The sequence below is a fragment of the Thalassophryne amazonica genome, chromosome 18 (assembly GCF_902500255.1).
Source record: "Thalassophryne amazonica chromosome 18, fThaAma1.1, whole genome shotgun sequence".
Lineage (NCBI taxonomy): Eukaryota > Metazoa > Chordata > Actinopteri > Batrachoidiformes > Batrachoididae > Thalassophryne > Thalassophryne amazonica.
In genome coordinates this window covers 48,974,384-48,993,931 of record NC_047120.1, presented here as the reverse complement: position 1 = coordinate 48,993,931, position 19,548 = coordinate 48,974,384, and the positions used below count along the sequence as shown (strand labels likewise).

The 19,548-nt window shown below is 41.6% G+C and overlaps 1 protein-coding gene across 1 annotated transcript in view; it reads right to left on the bottom strand.

Annotated features, from left to right (window-relative positions):
* The window catches only part of plce1 (phospholipase C, epsilon 1), a 255,535-nt gene extending 251,327 nt beyond the window's left edge, over positions 1–4,208 (bottom strand). The window contains 1 exon segment of the mRNA XM_034193802.1: positions 4,090–4,208. The gene's annotated coding sequence lies outside the window, so the exon portion shown is untranslated.
* Between the last annotated feature and the right edge of the window lie 15,340 nt (positions 4,209–19,548).

The following is a 19,548-nucleotide window of genomic DNA, read 5'->3' as shown; positions in this document are numbered from 1 at the left end:
ACTTGAGATGAAAGTGCTTTATTTACTTCATTTAAACATCATCAACTTGCACTGAACAGCTGATTTACCATGTGTAAGCAATCCAGATAGTAAACACTCCCTTACAAAGTCATTTACAGAGAACTGTTCCAACCACTCGTTCTAGATGAGAACAAGCCGTGTTTCAAGACTGACATCTTACTGTCAAATTCAATTCATACTCATAATAATTCACACAGACTACAAACTTTCTCCTCAGTTGGCTGTTGGTTTGTGTCTGACAGTCGATATGAACTACATTTAGACAAAATTCCTACGCTTGTGTGAGTCTGATTCTGATCTGGATTTAATTAATCCAAGCAGTGTTTCCTTTTCAACTCCATTTGGAATGTATTAATCGCTGCACTTTAAAGAAGTCTTCACACGCAAACATGGAACTGGTGAAAGGTCAGTTCTCTGGGGAAGGTTTAGGGCATTTTGACTATTTAAACATTGATCTGACCTGCCAAAGTACAAAACACCAGTCAAATCAATTTATACTCAGCAAAAATATAAACGCAACACTTTTGGTTTTGCTCCCATTTTGTATGAGATGAATTCAAAGATCTAAAACTTTTTCCACATACACAATATCACCATTTCCCTCAAATATTGTTCACAAACCAGTCTAAATCTGTGATAGTGAGCACTTCTCCTTTGCTGAGATTATCCATCCCACCTCACAGGTGTGCCATACCAAGATGCTGATTAGACACCATGATTAGTGCACAGGTGTGCCTTAGACTGTCCACAATAAAAGGCCACTCTGAAAGGTGCAGTTTTGTTTTATTGGGGGGGGATACCAGTCAGTATCTGGTGTGACCACCATTTGCCTCATGCAGTGCAAAACATCTCCTTCGCATCATCCGTGAAGAGAACACCTCTCCAACGTGCCAAATGCCAGCGAATGTGAGCATTTGCCCACTCAAGTTGGTTACGACGACGAACTGGAGTCAGGTCGAGACCCCGATGAGGACGACGAGCATGCAGATGAGCTTCCCTGAGACGGTTTCTGACAGTTTGTGCAGAAATTCTTTGGTTATGCAAACCGATTGTTTCAGCAGCTGTCCGAGTGGCTGGTCTCAGACGATCTTGGAGGTGAACATGCTGGATGTGGAGGTCCTGGGCTGGTGTGGTTACACGTGGTCTGCAGTTGTGAGGCTGGTTGGATGTACTGCCAAATTCTCTGAAACGACTTTGGAGACGGCTTATGGTAGAGACATGAACATTCAATACACGAGCAACAGCTCTGGTTGACATTCCTGCTGTCAGCATGCCAACTGCACGCTCCCTCAAATCTTGCGACATCTGTGGCATTGTGCTGTGTGATAAAACTGCACCTTTCAGAGTGGCCTTTTATTGTGGACAGTCTAAGGCACACCTGTGCACTAATCATGGTGTCTAATCAGCATCTTGATATGGCACACCTGTGAGGTGGGATGGATTATCTCAGCAAAGGAGAAGTGCTCACTATCAAAGATTTAGACTGGTTTGTGAACAATATTTGAGAGAAATGGTGATATTGTGTATGTGGAAAAAGTTTTAGATCTTTGAGTTCATCTCATACAAAATGGGAGCAAAACCAAAAGTGTTGCATTTATATTTTTGTTGAGTGTAAGAGCAGCAACTCTGGTAAATGTTCCAGTGTAACTGAGGATACATTCACATTATTGGCTGGAGTGAACACAATTTTAATTTTTTTTTTTTTTTTTGGATGAATCTAACACAGCTTGATGGTTACCACAGCTCAATAAACAAACAAACAAATAAATAAATAAATAAAAAACAATTGTGACAATAAATTTATTTTTTATACGAGTTACTGTCAATAAGCATTATGTATTGTACAGGTACAAAATCACCTGAAACATGCTGACAACCAACAATACTTATTACAAAATCTAATGGGTTTGATCATGAATGGCTCAAACATATTTGAACATTTTGGTGTAATCTTCCAATATCTGATACAGGTGTTTGGGTCAAACAATGAATGAAAAGTGCTATAGGACTATCTGTTAGAATCAGGATGTTAGAAACCTCCCCCTGCAACCTCGTTTTTAGACGGTATTCCTGTGATGAGTAGAAGTTAGAAAATTCTGTGAAAAATTTAATTGAAAAATTGCGTCGAAAACATTCACTTGTAAAGGTGAGTAACATCAGTTTTCAAATAATACAGAACGTGTAATTCATGTAATTATGTACCTTTCTGTGAAGTTTGGTGGTGATCGAAGCCTTTGCATGCATATTTTATGATCTGCAACACCGACGTCAAGCCGGCAAGATGGCGGACATGGCGAAATAGCTGGGGGGTTTTTTTAGCTTGGAAACTACCGTCAGAAAACAGTTTATATGGCGGATCGTTGCAAATCACACATTTAATTAGATAATAATTAGGTTTGACTGAGTGCCATCATTTTGAAATGTAAACATTTCAAAGAGGTGATGGTCTAGTGGTTAAGGTGTTGGGCTTGAGACCAGAAGATCATGGGTTCAAATCCCCGCCTGACTGGAAAATCACTAAGGACCCTTAACCCCCTATTGCTCCCGGTGTGTGAGCGCCTTGTATGGCAGAACGGTGAATGTGAGGCATAATTGTAAAGCGCTTTGAGCGTCTGATGCAGATGGAAAAGCGCTATATAAATGCAGTCCATTTAAACACCGGTCACAGCTTTCTGGTGTTTTTCCCTTAAGCACACAGACGTAAATTACCAAGGTCTTCCGACCTTCAAATGCTCATATCTCGTGTCATATGTCACACAGAACCAATACTTAAACACAGTTTTGAAGGTCTCTATAGGCTCTTTGCAACCACACCATTTCTGTTGCAATTCCTTTAATTTTTTAATCACGTACCTACAGAAGGGCCATACTAAAATATGAAATGGAGCGAAATGGGTACTGATAATCATGAAATGGGGGTAAAATGTAACAAAATGGAGCAGACTGAACCAGACTGACTCCAAATAATTACTTTTATTTAATTGTTTAGCTTTTGTTTTTGTGAGATATGTTCAGTACATGTAGTAGGGGCAGGTGCGCCATTTGGCGTTCAAGAGATGAAACTTCAGTCAATGGATTAGTCTGCTCCATTTCGCTATGTTTAACCCCCGTTTCATTATTATCAGTCCCATTTCGCTTAAAAATAATTAAATAAAAGTAATTAATTGAATCATATTTAATCATATTTGGAGTCAGTCTGGGTCAGTCTGCTCCATTTTGTTACGTTTTACCCCCGCTTCGTTATTATCAGTACTCATTTCGCTCCATTTTGCTTAAAAATAATTAAAGTAAAGTAATTAAGTGCATCATATTTAATCATATTTGGAGTCAGTTTGCTCCATTTCATTACTTTTTAACCCCCATTTAGTGATTATTAGGCTCCATTTCACCCCATTACGCTCCATTTGGTCCATTTCATATTTTAGTATACGTGCCTACAGAAAGGCCCCAGGTGGGAATAGAACCAACAACCTTCTAGTTGTGAGGTAACAGAGCTAATGACTAATCTACCGTTTTACCTGGAGTATGAACATGCCAAATCTAATATAGTTATTTACTCTTGTCTTTTAATCCAGATTCAGATTTCTAGATCTTGTGATCTTTATTACTGGTAACATGGCTGGGTCACTTACAAATAAGAAAGTGAAGATGAATGTGAATCAATCCCCAGACCCCATAAATACCCCCTTCAAAAAACAACAATAATAATTATATGGCAAATAAAGAAAACAAAATTATCAGCTAACTTCAAGCAATAATGTAAATGTTACCACAGCCTGACAACACACACACACATATATATATATATATATATATTTTTTTTTTTTTTTTTTTTTTTTTTTTTTTTGAAGACACTTCGAAATATGTGTCATAATATTAGCCGAGTCCAGTTTCACATCTAATTTCAAACATATATAACTTCAGCTTGTCTGCGGACTTTCCGACTGACTGACAGCAACTTTACAAACTAAACCCACCGAATACAACACAACTCCGCATCGCAACTCGCGCAAAGGGCTTTAAAAGTTTGCGGCCGTGACAGCGTGAGAAGTTGTAGCTCGAATTTACCGTGCAAAGTGTCCAAGTCCACGTAACTCCACAGACTCGCTCCCGTCCCGTGCAGGCGACTGCAGGTTCTGTCGTAAACAGCGGAGAAAAGTTGATGCAGCAGCTCGCGCGCGCTCCTCTCTTTCCTCTGCTGCATTCGCGAACTCCTTGGAAATTCATACATCGGAAATTTCGATTCCAAGGTCACGTGGAACTGTATGAAAAAAAAAATGGAAACGCGCTCTTTACAGCATAAGGATACAAGCATTGGATGTATTTTAAAATAAATCTATAACAATCTCTATGTAGACACACAAACAAGAAACAGGTCCAAGCTATTATGTTGAAGGTCTAAACTGTAAAAAGCTTCTTTTTAAAAGGGGTCATAATATATTCCTATTTCAACAAACATATACTGTATAAGTCAAGTGTCTTTAAAAGAAAAATTAAATGAATGAGTCTGTACAACTAAAATAATACATTTCAGGTGTCAAATAAACAACCTGTTTTTTGTGGCTTTTCCTTTAAATGGAAATGAGCTGTTCTTTGCCACACCCCATCTGAGGGAAAGAATGCCCAATTTATGCTATTCGGTATCTGCAACTCCATAGCCACTCAAACATCGGCATCACTGCAAACCACCTAAGAACCCTTCTCTGTAGCCTAACATCACCTCCAAAAAATTGTAAATATACTGCGAGATTACGGACACCACAGAGATCGCACAGGCTGGTCCGCTAACTACATCATTTCCGGATTGTCAGTTTTCCAGTTTCACAATCAACGACTTTCAAGTCCATAGACGTCATGGGATATTAACCCAGTGTTTACACTGTTGCAACACTAAGTGAAATGAGAGCAACCAAAATAAATATACTGGACTTATATGACATATGTCACAGAAGTTGAAAACACAGTTTTTGGGCAAAAATTTTGCTTACAATAAAATATTTTTTAATAGCACATCAGGAAGGTGATGGTGGTTAAGTGGTGGGCTTGAGACCAGAGCATACTTGGTTCAAACCCTGCATTTACAAACAGGGTTCTTCAGGGTCCTTAATTCCCAAGTTGCTCTGGGTGTGTAGTGAGCACCTTACATGGCAGTATCATCAATAGGTGAATATGGGGCATTACTCCAAGGCCCTTTGAGCCTCTCATTCAGATGTAGTTTATGTATTATATTTTTCACATGCATGTGTAACCTGCACTGTTTCATCCTACTTTGGGCACTCACTGTCAAATGCTTGTACAGGGCAGCGCAGTCTCGTTTGAACCCTGCTTGCTATCTTGGGGTTTGACCACTTATGGGGGCAGCCGCTCCCGTTGCGAAATATAAACACAGCATATCTTCACATGGGAAAATGGTGTACTGTTTTGTTTTCGGCTGCAATCACTGAAGCTTTGCGAAAAGTCCAGTTTTTTCAGTTACCAGTGGAGAAGGGAAGATGAGGCAAATGTGAGAGGTCTTGTCGGTAAGTGTTAGCCTACACAGCTAACCAGAGAAACTACATTCTCTCACCTGCACAACCGCCTCAACACGTTTGTGCTACGGGTCATAAACAAACCACAAAACATGTCCACTTTCCTCTGCATTGTCACTTTTTCATTGGATTTTCACTTTGTTTGCATATAATTTGCCCAAAAACTCAGGGAAAGTGCCATGTTTCTGTCCCCAGAAGTAGAGAAATTCCATCATATTTGACTCCTTTAGCGCTTGCCCACAAACAAGACTGCGCTGCCCAGTTGTGAAGCACATTAGGGACGTAGTGAGTTAGCATTAGCAAGATCTTGAATGTTCAAAAATTCAAACACCACACTTACAAAAGCTTATAAAACGCATTTAAAAAGCATAGAAAACACTTTATAACAAGATATTTTTATTATCATTACATACTATTATTTTCACCTAAGTATCATTATAGATTGAGACATCTTTTTCCCACCAAAAAAAAAAAAAGCATAGCACCACTCAGTAAACAGCATGTTACTTGAAACAAACAAACAAACCAACAAAAAAACCAGTAAGAATTTATTGTGTATCAAAAGTTTTGTGTTGGAAATCTAAATTAACCGACATGACTCAGCATTATTTCTAGCATGCTAATGCAGCTGCTGTCACTTTGGTTCACTGGTCCTAGAAAATAAGATAATAACCGCCAGTGTGGTTTAAGACAAACCGTGTGTGTGTGTGTGTGTGTGTGTGTGTGTGTGTGTGTGTGTGTGTGTGTGTGTGTGTGTGTGAGACTACAATGGAATGTCTGGCAACAGTTTCTCTCCCTAGTCAGGTTATCCATTTTACACAGCGTGGACGATTGCTTCCTCTGTTTTCTTATGATAAATGGAAGAGACAAAATCTGCAATGCAGACTTGAATGTTCACCTCTTTTTTTTACTGTATTTGACAGAACACAAAATAATTGTGTTAGTTTGTATAAGCTTCCATGAGAAAATGCCATCACATCCCTCAGAAGCAGGTGCCATACTTGGAACAAGTCGAACGCCTTTTTTCACAGATCTTGACCCAGATTAGTTGGATCTCAGGCACAGTCAGATTTGATGGAACAAGCGGCAATATAAGCACAGAATTAAAATTTGGTATAGGTCTTCATAATATGGACTAGTAAAAGCTGAAACATTTTACTTGTGGTTTTTCTGTGGTCGGGGTAGTTTTTATTGTTGTGGAGTAGTGTAGTGTAAAACCAAGTCAGTCACGAGGCACACTAAGATACCCTCTTTTCCACTTCACAGCCTATAACTGCATTCAGTTTCTTTCAACTGGGAAAATGAGGGATTATTTTCCAATTCCTTCCCGCTTCACTGATGGGAAGTCTTATGCCATCCAGGAGGAATGTGCAACTCCTCCTTTTCTTTTAGATTTTTTTTTTCCTTTTCATCCAGGAGTGTTGAAACATTTGGGATTCCCCAGCTTCCGGATTGAAGGAGAAGAAAAAGAAGTGTAAGAGGGCTGTTTTTGGATTTTCTGCACACCACCTTGGTTAATTTACACTTCTCAATCTGACATTTGGATTTTGAAATTATACACACGCATGCAATATGTACAGTGCATCCAGAAAGTATTCACAGCGCTTCACTTTTCCACATTTTGCCACATAGCGGCCTTATTCCAGAAAATGAAATTCAGTTTTTCTTCAAAATTCTACACACAATACCCCATAATGACATCATGAAAAAAGTTTTTTTTATTTTTGCAAATTTATTAAAAATAAAAATGAAGAAACCACATATATATATATATATATATATATATATATATATATATATATATATATATATATATATATATATATATATATATATATATATATATACATACAAGTATTCACAGTCTTAATTGGAGTCCACCTGGGGTAAATTCAGTTGATTGGACATGATTTGGAAAGGCACACACCTGTCTACATAAAAGGTCCCACAGTTGACAGTGTATGTCAGAGCACAAACCAAGCATGAAGTCAAAGGAATTGTCTGTAGACCTCAGAGACAGAATTGTGTCAAGGCACAAATCTGGGGAAGGGTACAGAAGGTAGGAATTTGGGTTTCTGTTTGTTTATTGTTTTTTGTAACAAAACACATCAAATCTGGGCTTGAATGCTCCATGTGCCTTCTGGCAAAATGTTGCAGAAATAGTATGACATCTTTGTTTTTAAAAGAGCCTTCTCTGGTTCACTCCACCGTGAAGCTGTGCAACTGGTGATCCAACATATAAAGGTTGTATAGAGAACAGAAGCCGATAACTCCTTCAAAATTAGCATGGCTGTCACTTGTCTCCTTCTTGCACAGTTTTAAGAACTCTGTACTACAGATATTTACCGTATAGTACACTATGTCCATGCATCCATTCCCAGACTTGTCTAAAAAAAAAAAAAAAACTGGTTGTTAGCTTTGATATTTTTTTGCTTAATTAATATTGGATTGTAGAGATTTCTTTTCAGTTTGAGTTTAAAGGGCATTATTTTAGATATTATAACTGGAGAAGTATATGAGGGAGTGCCAACGCGCGCGCGCACACACACACACACACGCACGCACACACACACACACAAATAAATTGATTCATTCCCATTTTTGTTTGTTTGGGGGAAAATGTCTTAACACATAATAATTCTAACTTTTCAGTGCTTTCTATGGTGGTGAGACAGAGCAAACCAAATTTACGTTAGAAAATTAATGTTGGGAAAGTGTAGTGACACGGACCCACAACAGGGGGAGTAAATGAACGGACAATGGATAAGCCAAAAATAATTTAATGTTGTGACTTGCACAACGGAATACAGACAATTGCAGTTAGGTGACGTGTGGGCAGGCTCGAGGATAGAAGACATCTGTCCAGAGAAGAGCCGGATCCCACACGGCTTCCACCGCCAACGGATCTGAAGAACACCGGAGCCGCCAAGTCCTGGGACCCCAGGTGGCCACCGTCTCCAGCTGTCAGACCTGGTACTGCTTGCAGAAACAGAAACAGTTAATGGTGGGTGTGTGAATACACACCCAGTAATCTCTCAGTACTCAGTTACCTCCGGGACGGAGAACCTCCACCTCCAATATAGGAACACCCGTGCAGCTCCTGTCAGTCGCTTCTCTGGATGGAGTGAGAGGCGAAGACGTCGCAAACCCACACTATGCGCCAATCCAGCAGAAGACTGTATCCACAGGAACAAACGGCTGCACACAGAACGATATTTAGTCACGGTTCAGACACAGCAGAGAATGTTACCTGAGTGGTAGCTGATTTCTCGGCGGGGAGGTGGAGTTGCAGTCCAGCTTTTATGGTGATGTGGATGATGATAGTAGAATGAGTGACAGCTGGTGCTGTTGATGAGTGACAGCTCTCACTCTCTGTTGCTCCGACGCCCTCTCGTGCTTGAAGCCCGCACTTCAAGCAGGGCGCCCTCTGGTGGTGGTAGGCCAGCAGTACCTCCTCTTCAGCGGCCCACACAACAATTAATTTACAAAAGGCAAAAGAAATTGCATCAAGTTGTAAATTTGTTTTGCCTTTCGTAAATTTGTTTTCTGACATGTAAATCTAGTTTGAACTTCTCAGTCCACCATACACTTCTCAATGATCTTTTAATTAGTAAATCTAATAACTGAGCTATTATAACTTTATGTAACATGCATTTCTAATTTTGAAAACTTGAGAGAAGACAAACTTGGAGCCCCCCGCCAGTATTCTAAGGCCATTAATATCCCAACCCCCAAAAAACAAAGTAACAAAAAAAAGTCTAAGTGCTGACGAGCTGAAGTTTTACTTGTGCAGATGCTGCCCTCTGCTGTCAAGAAACACTGCTATATTATGCATAGTGCAGCAAAAAACTGCAACAGTCCTTCAAATGGTGATACAAGCATCACAACAGCAAGAATGGTGACAAAGGTCCATTTCAGTTTGTACAGGGGTCAAAAGTTAAAGTTGCTTCAATTTGGGCAAAAAGTGGTGCAAATTATTGGTTGAGCTAATAGGATTAATAAATGGAATAGCTTTAACTGTGTTGAAGGTTTGGTCTCCAAAGTAAACGTCAAACAATGTCAATGTCCATTGGATTGTGTGACATGTGACATATGTAACCCCGTAACATGATAACTAAGCATGACACATGGTGCAAACGATTCCTCTTTAAAACCATACACTGAAAAAAATGCTACTTTGGATCAACTTAAAAAAATTGATGTAATTTGTTACAGCTAGGCTCCTGAGGAGCCTGAGCTTGTGCGGGAGGTTGAGAGATACCGACTAGAGATAGTCAGGCTCACCTCCACGCACAGCTTGGGCTCTGGTACCCAACTCCTGGAGAGGGGCTGGATGCTTCATTTTTCTGGCGTCGCCCACGGGGAGAGGCGGAGAGCTGGGGTCGCATTGCTTATTGCTCCCCAGCTCAGTCGTCAAGTGTTGGAGTTCACTCCGGTGAACGAGAGGGTTGCGTCCCTACGCCTTCGGGTTGGGGACAGGTCTCTCACCGTTGACTCGGCCTACGGGCCGAGCGGCAGTGCAGAGTACCCAACCTTCCTGGAGTCCCTGGGAGGGGTACTAGATAGCGCTCCGACTGGGGACTCCATTGTTCTCCTGGGGGATTTCAACGCCCACGTGGGCGGCGACAGTGAGACCTGGAGGGGGGTGATCGGGAAGCACGGCCTCCCCGATCTGAACCCGAGTGGTGTTCAGTTGTTGGACTTCTGTGCTAGTCACAGTTTGTCTATCACGAACACCATGTTCGAGCACAAGGGTGTCCATAAGTGCACGTGGCACCAGGACACCCTGAGCCGGAGGTCGATGATCGACTTTGTAGTCGTATCATCTGACCTTCGGCCACGTGTCTCGGACACTCGAGTGAAGAGAGGGGCAGAGTTGTCGACTGATCACCACCTGGTGGTGAGTTGGATCCGCTGGGAGGGTAGGAAGCCGGTAAGACCAGGCAGGCCCAAACGTATCGTGAGGGTCTGCTGGGAACGACTGGCGGAACCCTCTGTCACCGAGGTCTTCAACTCCCACCTCTGGGAGAGCTTCTCCCAGATCCCAGGGGAGGTTGGAGACATGGAGTCCGAGTGGACCATGTTCTCCACCTCCATTGTCGATGCGGCTGCTCGTAGCTGTGGTCGCAAGGTCTCTGGTGCCTGTCGCGGCGGCAATCCCCGAACCCGGTGGTCGACACCGGAAGTAAGGGATGCCATCAAGCTGAAGAAGGAGTCCTACTTATCTTTGTTGGTAGGTGGGACCCCAGAGGCAGCTGACAGGTACTGGCAGGCCAAGCGTGCCGCAGCCCGTGCGGTCGCAGAGGCAAAAACTCGGGTCTGGGAGGAGTTCGGGGAGGCTATGGAGGAGGACTATCGGTTGGCTTCAAAGAGATTCTGGCAAACCGTCCGACGCCTCAGGAGGCGGAAGCAGCTCTCCACCCGCACTGTTTACGGTGCGGGTGGGGAGCTGTTGACCCTGACTGGGGATGTTGTCGGGCGGTGGAAGGAGTACTTCGAGGATCTCCTCAATCCCATCGTCACGTCTTCCGAAGAGGAAGCAGAGACTGGGGACTCGGAGGCGGACTCATCCATTACCCAGGCCGAAGTCACCGAGGTGGTTAGAAAGCTCCTCGGTGGCAAGGCTCCTGGGGTGGATGAAATCCGTCCTGAGTACCTTAAGTCTCTGGATGTTGTAGGGCTGTCTTGGCTGACACGCCTCTGCAACATCGCGTGGCGATCGGGGACAGTGCCTCTGGATTGGCAGACCGGGGTGGTGGTCCCTCTGTTTAAGAAGGGGGACCGGAGGGTGTGTTCCAACTATAGGGGGATCACACTCCTCAGCCTCCCTGGTAAGGTCTATTCCAGAGTACTGGAGAGGAGAATTCGACCGATGGTTGAACCTCGGATTCAGGAGGAGCAGTGTGGTTTTCGTCCTGGTCACGGCACACTGGACCAGCTCTACACGCTCCATCGGGTGCTCGAGGGTTCATGGGAGTTTGCCCAACCAGTCCACATGTGTTTTGTGGATCTGGAGAAGGCATTCGACCGTGTCCCTCGGCGCGCCCTATGGGGAGTGCTCCGGGAGTACGGGTCCGGGGTCCTTTGCTAAGGGCTATCCGGTCCCTGTACGACCGCAGCAGGAGCTTGGTTCGCATTGCCGGTAGTAAGTCAAACCTGTTTCCAGTGCACGTTGGCCTCCGCCAGGGCTGCTCTTTGTCACCGGTTCTGTTCATTATTTTTATGGACAGAATTTCTAGGTGCAGCCAGGGTGTAGAGGGGGTCTGGTTTGGGAACCACAGAATCTCGTCTCTGCTGTTTGTGGACGATGTGGTTCTGTTGGCTTTGTCAAATCAGGCCCTTCAGCGTGCACTGGGGCTGTTTGCAGCCGAGTGTGAAGCGTCCGGGATGAAAATCAGCACCTCCAAATCCGAGGCCATGGTTCCCGACCGGAAAAAGGTGCTTTGCCCTCTTCAGTTCGGTGGAGTGTCCTTGCCTCAAGTGGAGGAGTTTAAGTATCTCGGGGTCTTGTTCACGAGTGAGGGACGGATGGAGAGTGAGATCAATAGACGGATCGGTGCAGCATCTGCAGTGATGCGGTCGCTGTATCGGACCGTCGTGGTGAAGAGAGAGCTGAGTAGGGGGGCAAAGCTCTCGATTTACCGATTGATCTATGTTCCGATCCTCACCTATGGTCATGAGATTTGGCTCATGACCAAAAGAACGAGATCGCGAGTACAAGCGGCCGAGATGAGTTTCTTCCGCAGGGTGGCTGGGCGCTCCCTTAGAGATAGGGTGAGGAGCTCGGTCACTCGGGAGGAGCTCGGAGTCGAGCCGCTGCTCCTCCATGTCGAAAGGAGTCAGTTGAGGTGGCTCGGGCATCTTTTCCGGATGCCCCCTGGACGCCTCGCTGGAGAGGTGTTCCGAGCACGTCCCACTAGGAGGAGGCCCCGGAGAAGACCCAGGACACGCTGGAGGGACTACATCTCTCGGCTGGCTTGGGAACGCCTTGGGGTTCCCCTGGAGGAGCTGGAGGAGGTGTGTGTGGATCGGGAGGTCTGGGCGGCTTTGCTTGAGCTGCTGCCCCCGCGACCCGACTCCGGATAAAGTGGAAGAAAATGGATGGATGGATGGATGGATTGTTACAGCTAATTTTTTTTTAGTTTCTCACAATGTATATTTAGGATTTTGTAAAGTGATTCCAGCAGATTTAAACTGGAAACCACAATTTTCTATTAGAACAATGTAAATAAGTACTTTGAATGAAGTGCAAAGTGTTTCACTTTTTTCAGTGTATTAACTCAATAGTTACTTGCATCACTTTTTACTAAAATTAGAGCAGCTTTCATTTTTGACACATGCTGCCCTCTGCTGTCAAGAAACACTGCTATATTATACATAGTGCAGCAAAAAACTGAAACAATGCTTCAAATGGTGATACAAGTGTTGTGTGGCTGGGGGGGCCTGGCTGCCTTTTGTTTCTGTCCTGTCTTTTGTTTTTCCTTCCAGGTGGTGCGCATTTGGGACTGAGTGGCTGTGTGGCTGAGTTATCAGGACCTCACCCTGATCACCTGCGGCTCGTCAGGACTCACAGCTGTGGTGCATCTACATGGATTGGAACATGGCGGCATTTAAGTCTGGAGTACACAGTGTGTATTTGCCAGAGACTCGACCTTGTGACCAGACGGGTGAGATCGTCGTCTCAAGAGCCATCTCATCATCAGTGGATGCAGAGAACGTCCAGGTTTGATGCATGGTCTGTGAAAGAGGAGAGGGTGAGGTCTCACGCTCGTCAGCACACTTCCTGAGGTACGTTAGATTTTGTGACTAACATTTATACAGTCAGTAAATGTGGTGTCCCTCACACCTTATTATATTGAGCTGTATGTTGGTCGTTTAAATCAGCTTCCACTGCAGTGGAGTTTTGTGAACGGGGTGTTCTATGCCTGCAGGGTGGAAAGCTGATTTGCAATTAAGCCAGGAAGTGTTTGCTGTTTGTACACCTTTGAGTGGTCTCTCTGTGTGTAGAGTGTGGACTCACATAATGATTTCTTCTTTCACAGACTCGGTTTGTCGCGGCCACCTGGGGGGTGTCGGCGGGGTCCTTGGGTCCGAACTGGTTCTGGCTCCGGACCGTTAGCGCTGCTGGGAGCGCACCGCAATCCACCACGCCAGACCGCGCACTTTTATATTTTTCACATCACTGTTATGTTTATTAAACTCTGTTATCCTTTGTACCGTGCTCTGCTTATTTCATACTGGGTCCTTCAAACGCTGGTCGGTTCTCCGGGCTGCGTCCGACACATAACAACAAGCACTAAATTCAACAGAAATACTCCTTAGACGTTACTCTTCTGGAAAAAAAAGATTTACCATTTGAATTTTCAATAGGTGGCCACGTAGGGGTCAACTGAAGAATTACACAGGGGTCAAAATTAAAAGATGCTCCAAACAAATTGAAAACTATACCATATTATTTGTCTGATCATAAATATTCCAAAAAGGTATAGTTTGGACAGTGTATGACTGAATGTTATGAAGTTACGGGGTAAAAACAGCAAGAATGGTGACAAAGGACAATTTCAGTTTGTGCAGGGGTCAAAAGTTAAAGTTGCTTCAATTTCGGCAAAAAGTGGTGCAAATTATTGGTTGAGCTAATAGGATTAATAAATGGAATAGTTTTAATTGTGTTGAATGTTTGGTCTCCAAATTAAACGTCAAACAATGTCAATGTCCAATGGATTCTATGATATATGACATACTCGTATGTAACCCCGTAACATGATAACTAAGCATGACACATGGTGCAAACGATTCCTTTTTAAATCCTTATTAACTCAACCAGTAACTTGCATCACTTTTTACTAAAATTAGAGCAGCTTTAATTTTTGACCCATGTACAAACTGAAATTGACCTTTGTTCTTGCTGTTTTTACCCCATAACTCCATAATATTCAGTCGCAGATAGTCCAGCCTATACCTTTTTGGATGTTTTGTAATCAAGCAAATAATTTGATGTTGTTTTCAATATGATTGGAGTATGTTTTCATTTTAACCCCTACTTGGCTGCCTACTGAAGATTCAAGTGGCCAATAGGTTTTTTCAAAAGAGTAATGTCTAAGGAGTACTTGTGCTAAATTTGGTGCTCGTATCACCTGCAGGATTCCTCTGTAAATATTCTGTTACCTGCTACAGCAGTACTCGTACCTCCATCGATGCAGTGCTGCAAATATTACACACAAAAAAATGAAATGACTAATGATGGGTTTGTATATTCACATTTATGAAACTGAAGGGCCCAGTGATTTCATTGTAAACGGTATTGAAATCTGGCAGCTAAACCCAGCATAATTTTCCGAGAAGACATCATATATCACCCAGTGTGCCCCGGTTACCGTCCCATAAAGGAGGGTTCCTCTGTGCTCGCTCAGACATTTCACACCTCAATTGATCCAGTGCTCATCTGAGGAATTAATCACCGTGCAAAGCCAATGTTGGCCTTGCTCTATTGCAGGTCTGCAACGTCATCTGTGTGACCCTGCACGGAAGGTGGGTGATGAGGACTCATTATTTTACAGAATGTGGAGCAGATTGTGCAGCACAACCATTCTTCACAATACACAATGGATTGAAAATGTCCATGGAGGAAAGCCATTAGAAGCGTGCATGTTGCTCAGAAAGGAGTAATTTGCACACACATCACAGTGAGTCAGGCTGAGGTGCAACAGATACCGTATATGTCTGACATGATGTTTTGCAAATGAAAAAAGAAAAGCTTGCATAGCCACAAACTAGTATCACACTATATTTGTAAAGGGGTGATTCTTAGACTACGGGCACTTATTATGTCCTTTGATCATATTGTATGAAAAACAGAAAAAAGGGGAGATTTCACACTTTTATAATTATCTTTACAATGAAAGTGTGTTAAGAAATTTGTTCTAGTAGTCTATGATGACTTTTTCACCTTTTTTCAGCATCATTATATGCAAATATTGCTGTTTTGTGCTTGTCCCACACCCAGACTTTTGATCTTCAATGATAAAAATGAATGGTAAAGAAACGTTTTTTCTAATGTTTTAAAATATCTCTGAATAAAATATCAGTAAAATAATCAAAACATAATTGGGGTATTCAATGTCATACAACTGTTGTGATTTTTTTTAAACAAAATGTAGTTGTCCCACACTATTGCCGTAATTTCCACCACAACACTGTAATGTCCCTTTAAACAGTTTGTATGAAAGATTGTTTGGGTAGTTTCTATGGAGATAAACAGTGACATCAGAGCACGTGTATATAGCGCCAAATCACAACAAACAGTTGCCCCAAGGCGCTTTATATTGTAAGGCAATGGTGTGGTGGAAATTACATTTACAAGGCCAATAGTGCCCATAGTTAAAGAATCACCCAAAGCTTTGTGATGTAAACCAGCATTGTAGTACTCGAGTCGGGTCTTGAGACCACCTTTTCACTTAAGTCTTTTCTCAGAATTGAAAACAATTAATTAATAACTGGAGCACCACACTCAGAGAGCAAACCTCCGCAAAATTTTACCTTAGAAAAACATTTTAAGGTCAAAGTTCTGTTAGAAGTGGCTTTTTATAAGCTAAATTAGATGCGATCAAATGTCAGGAGTATGTATTTTGTTCATGCACTTGAATCAAAGTTTTTTTTGTGTGGTGTTGTCAGTTTTTTTTTCAACTTTTTTGGTTTTGGAATTCTTTTTCATCATTTTTATAGAACATTGGTTATCTCTGCTGTACACAATTTGTCACTGCTTTTACGCACTTCGTTTCTGACTGATAAATGGAAGATAGAAAAAAGGGTAAAACATTGGAACCTCCATCCAATTTTGGTGGTTTAGTTAAATACATAACAGAAAAATGAGAACGACTGAGGCACGTTTGATTGAGACTTATTGGAAAATGTAGACCAAATGGGTTTTTCAATAGTAAGTCCCTTTGGCTGCTCCCTTGTTTTGCACTCCGGGTCGCCACAGCAAATCCAAGGTGGATCTGCATGTTGAATTGGCACAAGTTTTACGCCGGATGCCCTTCCTGACGCAACTCCACATTACATGAAGAAATGTGGCAGGGGTGGGATTTGAACCCGGAACCTTCTGAACTGAAACCAAGCAATTTAACCACTTGGCCACCACCCCTGCAATATTAAATTCAAATATCCACAAAATCCACAATCCAGATCTGATCCAGATCAGATCAAACTTTGTCAGTCAGTAAAAGATATGATTCTATATAACACTCTTTTTTGATAGTTGTGAATTTTTGAAAACTCATAGGGATTTTTCCAATTTTTCAAACCTTTTCCTACCTTGAAAATTGAATCAGTTCTTGCCTATCAGGATATGAATCTTCAGTAAAACTTTCATAATCATATATGAAAAATTGTGGGCCCCAGGCTGTTAACAAGCAAACAACAGACAAATGGACAAAAACATAACCTCCTCCAACTTTGTTGTCGGAGGTAATTCATTTTTTTTTTTTACCTTCAGGTTGACTCCACCTGAGCTGCTAAGCCAATCTTCCATATAGAAATTTCCCTTTAGAAGAATAAGCTACCAGCTAGGTGGGGTCAAAATAGACCTGTAATCCATTTCATGCAAATAACCCACGATCCACAGCATGGAAGTTGGACTGTCTAACCAGAAGGCTAAAACCCAGGGCTCTGGCCTTGTGACCAGAGAATCCTTTTGAGTTGTTGGAAGTGAGGTTTACTAACTACATATGCACAGCGACACCTGCTGGCCTCCGTTACACCTACACATAACCATCCTGAATCTTCTGTCACATTTAAAAAATTCAACGTTGGTGGGAGTGGCTAGCCTTAAAGTTAGCTTCAATAATGCTAATCTGCTAACTGAAAAGTTAGCTGCAATAACACTATACTGATAAACCCCTAAAACATTTAGCTGAAACTACCACTAAGCGCTTTTATTATTTGAATTTAGATGTGGCTTGGGTTTTTTGGGTCATAAGACCCTGAAAAAGAGCTGAACTTTAATATGTTTAAGCATAAACATGGAGATTCCCAAAAAGAAATAGCTTTAGTGCTATTTCTAGAGGTAAAGCTTATACTGTAGGTCTTGAAACAAATACTGTAAATAAACCCATAAAGTGATGGAAGAATTGCAAAAATTGTGTGTGCACAATCAGTATTCAAGTGAGCCAACATATGAAAAGCAAATAACATTAAATAAATTAGCCTCTGCAAACATTTACAGTGACAGCAACATTCTACATCAGTTTCTAAACTTCAATTATTTCACAACAAACACTGTAATGTGACACTGTAATCACATTAAAGCAGATTTATGTGTAACCCACATATATTATTTTTGATCACTTGTGTATCAAGGCTTCTAGTGTAATGACTTCATATCTGGGTGATTCTTTAACTATGGGCACTATTGGCCTTGTAAATGTAATTTCCACCACACCATTGCCTTACAATATAAAGCGCCTTGGGGCAACTGTTTGTTGTGATTTGGCGCTATATACATGTGCTCTGATGTCACTGTTTATCTCCATAGAAACTACCCAAACAATCTTTCATACAAACTGTTTAAAGGGGTGGAAATTATGGCAATAGTGTGGGACAACTACATTTTGTTTAAAAAAAATCACAACAGTTGTATGACATTGAATACCCCAATTATGTTTTGATTATTTTACTGATATTTTATTCAGAGATGTTTTAAAACATTAGAAAAACATTTTTTACCATTCATTTTTATCATTGAAGATCAAAAGTTTGGGTGTGGGACAAGCACAAAACGGCAATATTTGCATATAATGATGTTGAAAAAAGGTGAAAAAGTCATCATAGACTACTAGAACAAATTTCTTAACACACTTTCATTGTAAAGATAACTATAAAAGTGTGAAATTTCCCTTTTTCTGTTTTTCATACAATATGATCAAAGGACATAATAAGTGCCCGTAGTCTAAGAATCACCCATCTACTCTGTAAAACTAACATGAGAAATATATTATCTGATACAAATTTGTATTGATAGTATTGCTGCATTGTGAATAATACTAAACCAAACAACCACACTGATGTATGCTAAGGTGAAGTAACATTTGTACTGAGTTATGAAGAATTTTAACACAACAAAGTATTTACATGGTCTTTAATACTATCTTCAAACATTCTACTGCATTAAATGGGAGCTTTGCACAATTCAGTCTCACATAGTTCCCTGTTCCATGAAGGACTGCTGCAAATCTACACGTTACACATTGGAAATTATATGGCGGGGGGGGAATCAATTCCATAGAATGATTAATAAGTCAAGGGTGTGCAACAGGTCAGTTATTCATGACAAAGTAACTGAACAGAGGCAAGCCTGGCAGTGTTAACACCTCTCATAAGGTCGGTTTTTGAAAAGCTTAAAACAAGGTACTTAAAATTTAGGCTGCAGTCTAGCAGCACTCAGTATCTCAAAAGAGCAGTAACAAGAGCTCTGTGATCAAGCTCACAAAATGATTGCATATATTGTACTATATCTGTGGTAGGAAGCGTTTTGTGATGAAATACCTGAATTAAACTGGTCAACATCTGTAAATGTAATTGACAAATATATATTTAAAAAAAATCCAATTATCTCTGTTTGAAAACATTAGAGTAGTATTATTTTCCTCACACCTTCATATGGTGTGCTACCACTGTGTGAAGTTTCATTGAAATCCATCAAGGGGTTGCAGAGTAGCTTCCAAAGTCAATATCACATGCTGCATCAATTAAACACAAAATTCCATTTATCACCACTTGACATTGTCAGACCAGATTTTTTTTCCCTCTTCTTGTACATCTTCCTATAGTATGCTACAAGTTCACAAATTGTGCTTAAAGATTCATGAACAGTCTGACAGATAGATGGATAGACAAGGGTGACTCTTAAATTTTTGTATGCGGGGGACTATAAGTTATGACATTAAGTAGGTCAACACTTTGCCAAAAATGCAGTATAAGCTACAAGAGAGGCTAAAGGCCA